This window comes from Mesoplodon bidens (assembly GCF_964165515.1).
Source record: "Mesoplodon bidens genome assembly, chromosome: 9".
Lineage (NCBI taxonomy): Eukaryota > Metazoa > Chordata > Mammalia > Artiodactyla > Ziphiidae > Mesoplodon > Mesoplodon bidens.
Genome location: NC_138166.1, coordinates 20,157,018 through 20,171,469, shown reverse-complemented (window position 1 = coordinate 20,171,469; position 14,452 = coordinate 20,157,018). Strand labels below are relative to the sequence as shown.

Genomic DNA, 14,452 nt, shown 5'->3' with positions numbered 1-14,452 from the left:
AAAAAGAAGAATGTTAGTGTTAAGTGTCCCCTACATGTGGGTGGGGAAGTCAGATAACGAAATATGAGGAGGATGATAACAGCTGTGAGACAACTTGTGTCAGCTGCTTTATCTACATGAATCCTAATCTTTGAAACCTTGGCAAAAAGGCTAATATCAACTCCATTTTACAGATGAGGGATCTGAAGTTCAGGGTGAGTTAAAGCACTTGGCCTTACAGTCACGGTGTTGTGGCCCTGTGCTGTAACTTCCAGCTTCCTGGCTATGGAGCCAAACCCAGACTGCCCCAGGGACCTTTCCAGGACTGTCTTACACACACCCAGAGAGCTTTTATGATAAATAAAAGACCTGGGGTTTGGTCTGGCTTCGGTCATGGACTAGCCAAGTGACCACAGCCAAACAGGTTCTCCATGTGTAGGCTGAATGGCTGGACTTCATCTCTAAGGTCTGTTCCAGCTCTAAAAGGCTCTCTGATTCCCAAACAAGGAAACTCTGGTGACTCTGAAAACAGTGCTCAACCTCAGCTGTGAAATGACTTTACCTAGATGCTCAGTCACACTGACAGAGATCAAAACATGTGCCACGTGTTGGTCAAATATCTCGGATTGTTTCTTTGTTTGTTTGTTTGGCCTTGCCGCACAGCTTAGTCCCCTAACCAGGGAATGAACCCAGGCCCCAGCAGTGAAAGTTCAGAGTCCTAACCACTGGACCACCAGGGAACTCCTACCTATTACTGGGGAACTATAGGTAGGTATCATCTCTACAGACAGCAGTTTAGCAACATCTATTAAAATTCCAAATGTGAGCAAGCGAACTCTGACCTAGCAATTCCACTGCTTCCCATTTTTCTTTCTTTCTTTTTTTTTTTGCGGTATGCGGGCCTCTCACTGTTGTGGCCTCTCCCGTTGCGGAGCACAGGCTCCGGACGCACAGGCTCAGCGGCCATGGCTCACGGGCCCAGCCGCTCCGCGGCATGTGGGATCTTCCCGGTCCGGGGCACGAACCCGTGTCCCCTGCATCGGCAGGCGGACTCTCAACCACTGCACCACCAGGGAAGCCCCCATTTTTCTTTTTTAATTAAAAATTTGTTTTTCAAGATTTAACCTTTTTATTGCAGTACAGTTAATTTACAATGCTGTGTTAGTTTCAGGTGTAAAGCAAAGTCATTTAGTTATATATACACACATATACATACATATTATATATATATTATACATATATGTGAGATATATATATATATATATATATATATATATATATATATATATATATATATAACAGCTAAGCCACGGAAGCAACCTAAACATTCATCAACAGATGAATGGATAAAGAAGATGTGGTACATATATATACAATGGAATATTACTCAGCCATAAAAAAGAAAGAAATAATGCCATTTGCAGCAACATGGATGGACCTAGAGATGATCATACTAAGTGAAGTAAGTCAGACAGAGAAAGACAAATATCATAAGATATCACACTAAAATATGATATAAATGAACTAATTTACAAAACAGAAATAGACTCACGGACACAGAAAACAAACTTATGGTTACCAAAGGGGAAATGGGTGGGGAGGGATAAATGAGGAGTTTGGGATCAACAGATACCCACTCCTGTACGTAAAATAGATAACCAAGGACCTCCTGTAGAGCACAGGGAACTCTTGATATAGTCAGAATCTTGTAATAACCACTGCTTTCCAATTCCGTCTCCAGTCCCCACAGGAGAAATCACTAAATTGCCCTGAGCCCTTGTTCTTGTAGAAACATTACTGCTGCTTGCCTTCCCTTTCTAATAACAACTTCCAGAAAAGGTTTCCTATAAAAAGTCAATAAAACATTACTTATGAACTTTACTACCTTTCCCACAGAATCTGGGGAAAGCAAAACAAAACCAAACCAATTTGCAGAGATGCACATGGATGAGAAAGGACCCCACCTAGAAACCTTACCACCTTAGGCACCAGCGGTCGATTACCAGGGTGAATTGCATTATTACTTATAAAGCACGTTCAACAGGGGTATCCTGGCCAGGATTCTTTCCATACATCTTCTCCAACTTTCAACTTCCCTTGTAATAAGATGGCACCGTTGGGGTAGGCAGCAACCCCAGGCCACCTTTCAGCGCCCTCCCTGCCCATCACACATCTCTCCCTTCCTCCCCACTGTCCTGCCAAGACCCGTTAAAGTCTGAACAGAACCCAGGGAGAACTTTATTCTACATTTAATACATTCTAAAAGATCTAAGACCTAACCCTATAACAAGAAGATTTACTTTTTTCCCCTGTACTCTAGTGTATTTTATTTTTATTTATTTATTTTTATTGGCGTAGAGTTGATTTACAATGTTGTGTTTGTTTCAGGTGTACAGCAAAGTGGTTCAGTTATACACATACAAATATTCATTCTCTTTTCGATTCTTTACCCATAATAATAGGTTATTACAAAATACTGAGTGGAGTTCCCTGTGCTGTACAGTAGGCCCTTGTTGGTTACCTATTTTATATACAGTAGTGTGTGTATGTTAATCCCAAACTCCTAACTTATCCCTCCCTCCACGTTTCCCCTTTGGTAACTGTTAAGTTTGTTTTAGAAATTTGTGAGTCTGTTTCTGTTTTATAAGTAAGTTCATTTGTATCATTTTAAAATTAGATTCCACATATGAATGATACTATATAATATTTGTCTTTCTCTGTCTGACTAACTTCACTTCGTATGATAATCTCTTGGTCCATCCATGTTGCTGCAAATGGCATTATTTTGTTCTTTATAATGGCTCAGTAATATTACATTGTATATATGTACCACATCTTCTTTATCCATTCCTCCATTGGTAGACATTTAGGCTGCTTCTATGTCTTGGCTATTGTAAATAGTGCTGCAATAAACATTGGGGTGCAAGAAGATTTACTCTGGTTTGTTTTTTATTTCAAGGGTTTAATATTTTTAACAATACTGAAAATATTGTAAATAATATTAAAAGCCTAAAAGCCTTTAAGTTTCTGACTTTTAGTATTATGTTTAGAAAGACATATACATTTTAATTTTCACTTAGATTTTTAACTCTTTTCCCCTTTATATGTTTAGTTTTAATCAATCTAAGTTATATTTTGGTATATGGCATGAGATAAGACTCTCCTGTAATCTCCCCAAATAGTTGAGTTGTTCTCACATCATTTACTGACTCTTTCATTCTTTCCCCCAATGGCTCATACTTAAATTCTTATGCATATGGTTATTCTTTCACCTTCTGGGCTGTGCCACTGACCCGGCTTCCCATGCCTATAATATGTTGTTTACCTGACCGTGGCTTTACAATATGTTTTGCTCTCTGGTAGTTCAAGTTCTCTCACTAACTTGTTCAGTATTCTTATCTAGTCTTGCTCGCTCAGACTTCTAGATGAAGTTTAGAACAGCTCTGTCAAGTTAAAAAAAAAAAATTTCCATAGGAACTGTGCCTAAGATTGCATCACATTTGTAAATTAAATTAGGATCACTCATTCAGCCTTCCCACCCAGAAATATATGGTATGTCTCTCTAGGGGAAGCCACTTAAAGAAAAAAGAAGATTTTTCATCATTAGTATATAGGAATGCCAGAGATTTCTGTGCATTAATTTTGTATCCTGCTACTTTACCAAATTCATTGATTAGCTCTAGTAGTTTTCTGGTAGCATCTTTAGGATTCTCTATGTATAGTATCATGTCATCTGCAAACAGTGACAGCTTTACTTCTTCTTTTCTGATTTGGATTCCTTTTATTTCCTTTTCTTCTCTGATTGCTGTGGCTAAAACTTCCAAAACTATGTTGAATAAGAGTGGTGACAGTGGGCAACCTTGTCTTGTTCCTGATCTTAGTGGAAATGCTTTCAGTTTTTCACCATTGAGGACGATGTTGGCTGTGGGTTTGTCATATATGGCCTTTATTATGTTGAGGAAAGTTCCCTCTATGCCTACTTTCTGCAGGGTTTTTATCGTAAATGGGTGTTGAATTTTGTCGAAAGCTTTCTCTGGATCTATTGAGATGATCATAAGGTTTTTCTCCTTCAATTTGTTAATATGGTGTATCACGTTGATTGATTTGCGTATATTGAAGAATCCTTGCATTCCTGGAGTAAACCCCACTTGATCATGGTGTATGATCCTTTTAATGAGCTGTTGGATTCTGTTTGCTAGTATTTTGTTGAGGATTTTTGCATCTCTGTTCATCAGTGATATTGGCCTGTAGTTTTCTTTCTTTGTGACATCCTTGTCTGGTTTTGGTATCAGGGTGATGGTGGCCTCGTAGAATGAGTTTGGGAGTGTTCCTCCCTCTGCTATATTTTGGAAGAGTTTGAGAAGGGTAGGTGTTAGCTCTTCTCTAAATGTTTGATAGAATTCGCCTGTGAAGCCATCTGGTCCTGGGCTTTTGTTTGTTGGAAGATTTTTAATCACAGTTTCAATTTCAGTGTTTGTGATTGGTCTGTTCATATTTTCTATTTCTTCCTGATTCAGTCTTGGCAGGTTGTGCATTTCTAAGAATTTGTCCATTTCTTTCAGGTTGTCCATTTTATTGGCATAGAGTTGCTTGTAGGTGTGGAGAAAAAGGAACACTCTTGCACTGCTAGTGGGAATGTGAATTGGTACAGCCACTATGGAGAACAGTATGGAGGTTCCTTAAAAAACTACAAACAGAACTACCATATGACCCAGCAATCCCACTACTGGGCATATACCCTGAGAAAACCATAATTCAAAAAGAGTCATGTACCAAAATGTTCATTGAAGCTCTATTTACAATAGCCTGGAGATGGAAACAACCTAAGTGTCCATCATCGGATGAATGGATAAAGAAGATGTGGCACATATATACAATGGAATATTACTCAGCCATAAAAAGAAACGAAATTGAGCTACTTGTAATGAGGTAGATGGACCTAGAGTCTGTCATACAGAGTGAAGTAAGTCAGAAAGAGAAAGACAAATACCATATGCTAACACATATATATGGAATTTAAGAAAAAAAATGTCATGAAGAACCTAGGGGTAAGACAGGAATAAAGACACAAACCTACTAGAGAATGGACTTGAGGATATGGGGAGGGGAAAGGGTAAGCTGTGACAAAGCGAGAGAGTGGCATGGACATATATACACTACCAAACGTAAAACTGATACCTAGTGGGAAGCAGCCGCATAGCACAGGGAGATCAGCTCAGTGCTTTGTGACCACCTAGAGGGGTTGGATAGGGAGGGTGGGAGGGAGGGAGACCCAAGAGGGAAGAGATATGGGAACACATGTATATGTATAACTGATTCACTTTGTTATAAAGCAGAAACTAACACACCATTGTAAAGCAATTATACTCCAATAAAGATGAAAAAAAAAAAAGAAGAATCTCAAGTTAGTTCCTGAATTACTGCATAATTACAAATAACAGCTCAGGCTGCGGTGGTTCACTAGACAGTTAAAGGAAAAAAGTCGACACTTTTGCATAAATAACCTGCTTAAAGCATTTTCAAATAGGTTTCTCCTTCCCCCGTATCTCCTGCAGCAGACAAGCTACCCTCTGGGAATTGGACCTAGAGGTTATCATACTAAGTGAAGTAAGTTCAAAAAAGAAAGACAAATACCATATGATATCACTTATATGTGGAATCTAAAGTGTGACACAAATGAACTTATCTACGAAACAGAAACAGACTCACAGACATAGAGAACAGACTTGTGGTTGCCAAGGGGAAGAGGGTGTAGGGGAGGGATGGATTGGGAGTTTGGGGTTAGCAGATACAAACTAGTATATATGGAATGGATAAACAACACAGTGCTACTGTACAGGGAACTATATTCGATATCCTGTGATAAACCATAATGGAAAAGAATATGAAAAAGAATGTGTATCCATGTATAACTAAACCACTTTCTGTACAATTGAAATTAACACAACATTGTAAATCAACTATTTTTCAATAAAATACATTTTTTAAAGAAGAGACTAGTTCTAGACCTGGCCTGGGTACCCACTAGCTCTGTGACAGAGGCCAGGGCACATGGTCTGTGAGCAACTTGGTTCCTGCACCTTGAAAAAGCTGGGGGTTGGGGGGATGAGCTCAGACAAAGTTAAATGACCCCTACATACTCTTCCAGTGCTGATGTGCCATAAATTCTAACTCACTTCTATTATTTTGTTCTCCTTTGCTTTCGCTTTCTTCCATGTTTGGCTTGGTTAACTGGAGGTTGGTTATTAGCTTCTCTTCTGGTTCTCTCAGGGGCAGACAGACACACATGAACTAGGACAAAGCTCAGGTTATCAGAGCTAGTAAAGCTGCTGCCCTGAGACACCAGGCACAACAGTGCTGAACAGGTAAAGCTTTCCGTGGCACTCTCTCCAAACAGAAGGCACTGTCCTTCCCACCCCAACTTTCAAGCCCCTCCCACCTGCTCCATGTACCTCCTGTTCCTTCTCGTGGCCATTTCAAAACCTTTTGCCTTTTACTGAGAGTGTTCTTGATATAACAGAAGAGAAATGTTATACCAGGAGTCGAAGCACTCCTACTAAGGAATGAACATCTGGTATCCTGTATTTAGGCTTACCATGGTGTGTCCATTCTTTAAAAGAGCAGCTTATTAACTCAAATAATTGCAAACAATGCAACCGCAGTGCAACTAAATTTTAAAAGTGGGATGAGACCAGGACATTCCAGGGGGGCCCATACATGTCATTAGGCACTGATCCCCCAGAAAGTCCAGGTCAAAACCTTGGTCTCCTATTGCTGAAAGACTAGTTCTTTCTGGCCAAGTTCTTTGCTCCAGACGCGCAGGCTCAGTGGCGATGGCTCACGGGCCCAGCCGCTCCGCGGCATGTGGGATCTTCCCGGACCAGGGCACGAACCCGTGTCCCCTGCATTGGCAGGTGGACTCTCAACCACTGCACCACCAGGGAAGCGAAGCCCCTGGCCAAGTGCTTTTGGAAACGACAACCTGCTGGAACATCCGAGCACAGCACAAATGACAGGTGTGTGTGGTGGGGGCCAAAGGAATATAAATCTTCCACCCAGAAGGAATCCCTGTAAATGTAACTTTTGTCTTTAACAATTTAAAAACTCGCTAGAAAGAGTGTATTTTCTTTCCTTAGCAGATCAGTCAAGATTTTTTTTTATAAGCAAGATGTCACAGTGTGTTATTTGTGACCTTGATGTTAATTGCGTAAATCATGTTATGCTCTACACTGAGCACATGATGCTTTTCTGCTGTTTTGTGCCTATTTTGTTTTCCTATGCAGCTTTCTTCCAGCTTTATAGAGATGTAATTGACAGATAACATCCTATAAGTTTAAGCTGTACCTATGATAATTTGATACATGTATATATTTCTCAGGCATTTTTTTTTAAGATGCTGCACATTCTCAGTTATCAGGTGAGAAACTATAGGCCCTTTTCAAACTCTGAGGTATTATGATGTGGTTTCTATGGTAACTGAAAAAAAGTAAACAGTTAAGCTACAAGAAAAATCATTCTGTACAAGATATATAGGAAATATCCAACTGTTTATTCAGGCACCAGCAAAGATATGTTTTATAATAGTGCACCAAACAGCACAACTGAGTTGGAATATGCAGGGTTAAGAAGTTTAAAGAAATCCTGCAGTAAATTTGACCAAAATGGCAACACAGAAGGCTCCCGAGCTCCCCTTCTGCCACAGACACACTGAATGTACAGCGACACTGGGAGCAGTCCCTTCTGAAAGAGATCCAGAAACTAGCTTAGTGACTCCTACATATCTGGTGAATGAGAAAATATCCACATCAAAACAGGTAAGAAAGGCTGAGCCAAACAACAAGGTCCTACTGTATAGCACAGGGAACGATATTCAATATCCTGTGATAAACTGTAATGGAAAAGAATACATAAAAAAGAATGTATATGTATGTATAACTGAATCACTTTGCTGTACAGCAGAAATCAACAAAACTTCAATTAAAAAAGGATCTTTACAATGAAAACCGTAAGACACGAATGAAAGAAATCGAAAAAGACCCAAATAAATGAAAAGATATTCTGTGCTCATGGATTGGAAGAATTAATATTATTAAAATGTCCAGGGCTTCCCTGGTGGCGCAGTGGTTGAGAGTCTGCCTGCCGATGCAGGGGACACGGGTTCGTGCCCCGGTCCGGGAGTATCCCACATGCCGCGGAGCGGCTGGGCACGTGAGCCATGGCCGCTGATCCTGCACGTCTGGAGCCTGTGCTCCGCAACGGGAGAGGCCACAGCAGTAAGAGGCCCGCGTACCAAAAAAAAAAAAAAAAAAAAAAAAAAAAGTCCATACTACCCTAAGTGGTCTACAGATTCAAAGCAATCCTTATCAAAATTCCAATGGTATTCTTCACAGAAATAGAGAAAGCAATCCTTAAGTTTGCATGGTACCACCTAAGATCTGAGACTGTAAATCTAGAAGAATACATAAAGGGTGAGCCCCTTCACTTTGGTCTTGGCAATGATTTTTTTGGATTTGACACCAAAAGCAAAGACAACAAAAATAAAAATAAACAAGTCGGACTACATGAAAGTAAAAAGCTTCTGCACAGCAAAGGAAGCCATGGAAAAGGAGAAAATATTTGCAAACCACAAATCTGATAAGGGGTTAATATCCAAAATATACAAGGTACTCATACAACTCAATGGCAAAAACCACAAATGCAATTGAAAAATGCACAGAGGGACTTCCCTGGCGGTCTAGTGCTTAAGACTCTGCACTTCCACTGCAGGGGGCATGGGTTCGATCCCTAGTCGGGGAACTAGGATCCCACATGCCACGCACTGCGGCCCAAAATTTTTTTTTTTAAATGGGCAGAGAAACTTAATAAGCATTCTTCCAAAGACATACAAAGGGTCAATAGGTACACGAAAAGGTTTTCAGCATTCAACATCATTAATCATGAGGGAAACTGAAATCAAAACCATAAAGAGAAATCACCTCACACGTTAGGATGGCTACTATCAAAAAGAAAAGAGGTAACAAATGCTGGTGAGGGTGTAGAAAAAAGGGAACCTTTGTGCACTGTGGATGGGAATGTAAACTGGTATAGCCACTATGGACAACAGCATGGAGATTCCTCAAAAAATTAAAAATGGAACTACTGTATGATCCAGCAATCCCACCTCTGGGTATATATCCAAAGGGAACAAAATAATTATCTTGAAGAGATATATATGTACTCCCATGTTCACTGCAGCATTATGACAACAGCCAAGACCTGGAAACAACCTAAGTGTTGACGGATGAAAGGAAAAAGAAAATGTGATCCATATACAGTCAGCCCTCAATATCTGAGAATGTGAAATCCACAGACAGGAAGAACGAACTATATTCACTGTACTATACCATTTTATATAAGAGACTTGAGCATCCAAGGATTTTGGTATCCACGGGGGCTCCTGGAACCAATCCCCTGCAGATACCAAGGGATGACAATATATGGAAAAACATTTAGCCTTAAAAAAGAAGGAAATCTTGTCATTTTTGACAACATAGGTGGACCCGGATGGCATTATGCTAAGTGAAATAAGCCAGGCAGAGAAAGACAAATACTGCATGGTATCACTTATATGTAGAATCTAAAAGAAAAAAAAAGAAACACCAAACTCACAGAAACAGAGATTAGAAAAGTGGTTCCCAGGGGCTGGGGTATAGGGGAAATAGGAAGAGGTTGATAAAAGGGCACAAATTTTTAGTTACAAAATGAATAAGGTCTGAGAATCTAATGGTAACTATAGTTGATAACACTGTCTTGAATAACTGAAATCTGCCGAGAGTAGAACCTAAATGTTCTCACCAAAACCAAAACCAGTAAACATGTGTGTTAATTTACTTGGAGAGAATACTTTCATAATGTATCTGTATATCAAATCATCACACTGTATACTTTATCTCAGAAATTTTTGGTCAATTATACCTCAATAAAGCTGGAAAAAAAAAATCCTGCAGTAGCTAAAACAGCATGGCTTGACCTTGCTGCTTGAAACAGAGTCAGAGGTCAGAAGCAGCAGTGGCCTGCGTGTGTTATATGTTTTAATTTTCAAAAAACATTTTTTGCCTATCGCCTTTTCCTCCCCTGGTAACCCTTAAGAGTTAGAGCCCTCAAACTTTCATTCGACAGAGGCAGAAGACTTTAGATCACATGCTACTGGTGGTTCTGGTGGCTCTCCATCGGCCCTGCTCCCACCCCCTCGGGAGCTGGCTGACCTCCCCAGGCTGCATCACCTGGGTTGCTTCACCCTCCAGCTTCCACTAGGGACTGGCCAGAGGAGGAGCTCCGTGGGAACAGGAGGGGTAATGTGTAACAGAGAAGAACAAACCTGACTCCATACTGGATCTATTCCTTTAGCTCTCACCTTTGCGCTCTGCTGCCTGTGCTTCCTCACGCTGGCTCTACTACTTTGTAAAAGAATGTTGCCGACAGCCTGAAATATACATGATAGCACATTCTCAAGGCTCTGCCTCCCAGGCTTGACCTTTAAACGTATAACAATTTTCATTCATACAGAGATACAAAGTTGCACAACAGAGAATCACATTCCTCTTGTTGGAGGTTTACAGCAGACCTACCTGGACAGCTGCAAGAACATCCCCTTCCCGGTCTGGCCCACCAAGAAGTTCGCAACAACCTGCCACAACCCCTCCCCTCTGAAGCCTGAATTCTAACTTGGGGGTAAGATGGTTCTTTGGGACACAAGTCCACCATCTTCTCTGTCTGCTGGCTTTCCAAAAAAGCTGCTATTCCTTGCCCTAACACTTTAGCTCTCAATTTAGTGGCCTGTCATGAGGCTGAACAGTACGAACTTGGACTCGTAACAAAGGGAGAGGCTGGTGAACTTATCCCCCATCTGCTGGGCTGCTGCTGTGACGGTGGCCGCATTCTGCCAGGGCCACAGCAGCCCTGGAGGGCGGCTGCTCCTCCAGGGCTCCCACCCCCCCACCTGGCCCCCACTTCCAAGCTCTGGTATCCCACTCCCTTCCCTGCCCCTTCTGGCCAGGGTGGGGATGGCCCCCCGCCAGCCGTCCTCCCCGGGTGTCGCAATGTCATTTGCTGGTTCCCCGAATCCTACCCCCTCTTCTATGGAGTCCCCTCAAAAGTGTCTTGCATTTTTGTGGGTTTTTTCCTGTTTCCATCCTAACTGATATACTTGCCCACCAAAATCTCACCGTAAGTGAATCGTACAGCCAGGACTAAACAGCTTCCTTAGCTTAAGCTATGCCTCTCTTTCGATCTCAGTCCTTCTCCTACGTGCAAACTGGAATATGAACCTCTTTAGTGCGTGTCATGAATAATTTAGCAATTTCCGTTAACCCAAGTGGTCTCAACCAACACTGCTGATTGTCATGATGAGAAGCAGGGGCGGGGGGGGGGGTGAGCCAGCACGCTGCTAAACATCTTCTAATATACGGGACGGCCCTCCCCCAACCAAGTTATCCAGCCCCAAATATCAACAGTGCCAAGGATGAGGAATCCTGGATTACTCCTCATGCGGAATGAACCACAGCTGTGACTTTCCTCCTCTCCGAAATGCTCTCTCAGATGCCTATAACCACTGCCCCAATGCCAGGCCACTGGCAGAAGTACGGGAGGAGGATTAGGGAGATGGTGACCTTCTCGGATGGGGCCAGGTGCTGGCCTGAGAGGTCCAAAGGTTAAGATAAAAGCGACCCTTGCCCCCAGACTGGATTTTCCTTTCTTGGAGGGAGCTGATACTTTGGGGCCTACCAAGGAAAATAAAATGGCTACATGGGGCAAAGGTCTGGAAATATACACATCAAAATCTTAACTGCAATTATGTCTTTGAGTGGTGAAATTTTTAGTGATTGTTTCTTTTTGCTTATCTATATATTTTAAATTTTGCTATAAAGGTAACATTTATATTTTTATTCAAAACTCTAAAAAAAGTTATAAATTATGCCATATTCACTGACTCCATCCCTCCCAGCCCCAGTTCCTCAACTGAGTAGACTTTCACATGGCAATGTATCAGGGTGCTCTAATAATGAAGTACAGAAAGCTGTCTTTCTAGCTAATTATAAGGAATGGCTCTACTTCCTCCAAGGCCATTCATATTTGAGGAATGAATGAGGGAAGTATGTTTCAAACGACAGGAACAATGCAAATGACCAAGTTTACTTTCCTAGAGACAAATCTGAGACTCAACTAGAAAAACAATACAGACCTGCAATGTCCTATAAGGCAGCCACTAGACACACACTGTTTTTAAATTGAAGTAGTACAGTGGATTTACAATGTTGTGTCAGTCTCTGCTATACAGCAAAGTGACTCAGTTATACACATAAATACAGTCCTTTTCTAAATATTCTTTTCCATTATGGTTTATCCTGGGAGGCTGGATATAGTTCCCTATGCTATACAGTAGGACCTTGTTGTTTATCCGTTCTAAATGTAATAGTTTGCATCTACCAGCCCCAAAATACCAGTCCATCCCTCTCCCTCCCCGTCCCCCTTAGCAACTGTAAGTCTGATCTCTATGTCTGTGAATCTATTTCCGTTTTGTAGGTAGGTTCATTCGTGTGATATTTTAGATTCCACATATAAGTGATATCATATGGTATTTGTCTTTCTCTTTCTGACTTAACTTCACTTTGTATAATAGTCTCTAGTTGCACTCATGTTGCTGCAAATGGCATTATTTCACTCTTTTTTATGGCTGAGTAGTATTCCATTGTATATACGCACCACGTCTTCTTTATCCATTCACCTGTCGATAGACATTTAGGTTGTTCCCACGTTTTGGCTATCGTAAATAATGCTGCTATGAACATGGGGTGCATGTATCTTTTTGAATTATAGTTTTGTCCCGGTATGTGCCCAGGAGTGGGACTGCTGGATCATATGATAATTCTATTTTTAGTTCTCTGAGGAACCTCCATATTGTTTTCCATATAGACACACACTATTTAAATGTAAATTAATTAAATACAGAACATTTCCATTTTCACAGCAAGTTCACACTTTATTTTTTCCCCTGGACTTATTTTCTGTCTTACCTCTGCTCCCAATATCCGGTTACATTTATTCTCTGTTGACTTGTTACTATTCTACGTCATTTTGTTGCAAACTACCTTAGTTCCTTTGTGGAACAATTCAGGGTTATCAGTACTTTAAAATAGCTGTGTCTAGATAACCCTGTTGTTGCTGGGAGCTCAGCCTTAGTTTTTTTTTTTAAGAGTGCACTTAATTCATGTAACCCTCAGAACAACATCTGAAATAATAAGATTTTCCAGTTTCCAAAGAGGAGAGCGCGGCCAGGAGAGCTTAAGGGACCTACGCAGGGTTCCTACCGAGGAGCAGAACCCCAGCGCGGCGGGTCCCCGGATTCCCTTCCGGCCGAGCCCTCGACACCCGCCCTCAGTAGGAGCCGAATACCTCTGCATAAAAACCGAAACCATCACCATTTTACAAATGAAACATAGATGTAATGTTTTTAATAGTTGGTCTTTGTTTACTTGAGACAGGCCCTCCCCGGGGAGCACGTCGAGATCCCGGGCCAGCGGAGCGTCCAGAACGCCAGCTCCGCGCCGGGCCCGGGCGGGGCGAGGTGGGCGGCGCCGAGGGCTCCTGGGCCCGGCAGCGGGGCGGGTGACGGCTCTCCCACTAGCATCAGTTTTCAGGCTCGTGCTTGACGGTTTTAGAAAAGCCCGACGCGACCCAGATCCCCCCCGCGCACCTTACCTGCCGCTGGGCGCAAAGATTGAGCTCTCCAAACCGCCTCCAGGCTCCGTGCCACCACCCTGAGCAGCCGGGCAGGAGCGCGGCTGGGATTGGCTGCCTGGCTGCGGGACTCGGGGGCGCGGGGGGAGGGGAGCCGGGGAAGGAGGAGGAGAAACGGGGCGGAGGAGTGGGGTGAGGGGAGGGGTCCCGCCTGCTCCGGGGACTGCACGGCCCCAGCGCTCTGCTGGCCTACGGAACCCGCAGGACTGGCTGTGAAGTTGTCCGGGCAGTGTCTGCAACCCAAGCTCCTGCCCTGTCCCTGCGCGAGTGGGCCGAGGGCGCGCGTCCACAGGGGAGGGGGAGCCCTAGGCGCGTGCTCCCGGGCCTGTAGAGGCGTCTGGGGCTGTGCCCTGTCCGCTAGTGGTGCGCATCGCAGCCCAGTCCTCCGGCCCCACTCACACCACGTGGAAGCCGCTCGATCCTTTTAGGGTTAGTAGCCCCGGCCCAGGTGGAACAGGCAGGGAAGCCTCTCTCTCTCTCTCTCTCTCTCTCTCTCTCTCTCTCTCTCTCTCTCTCTCCCCCCCTCTCCCTCCCCCCTCCCCCTCTCCCCCTCTCTCCCTCCCCCCCACCTCTCTCTCTCTCTCTCTCTCTCCCTCTCGTAAAATACACATAACATAAAATTTCCATCTTAACCATTTTTTAAGTGTACAGTTCAGTGGTATCAAATACGTTCACATCCTTGTGCAAAAATCACCTC

At 42.8% G+C, this 14,452-nt stretch overlaps 1 protein-coding gene across 2 annotated transcripts in view; it reads right to left on the bottom strand.

The window, feature by feature from the left end:
- Positions 1–14,160, bottom strand: part of BLVRA (biliverdin reductase A) — a 58,603-nt gene extending 44,443 nt beyond the window's left edge. Inside the window, exons 1-2 of one of the 2 annotated variants that reach the window (XM_081244267.1) lie at positions 13,717–14,160; positions 10,373–10,441 (exon numbers count right to left, since the gene is read on the bottom strand). The gene's annotated coding sequence lies outside the window, so the exon portion shown is untranslated. The remainder of the gene's footprint in view (positions 1–10,372; positions 10,442–13,716) is intronic. The other variant, XM_081244266.1, reaches the window with a different exon arrangement.
- Between the last annotated feature and the right edge of the window lie 292 nt (positions 14,161–14,452).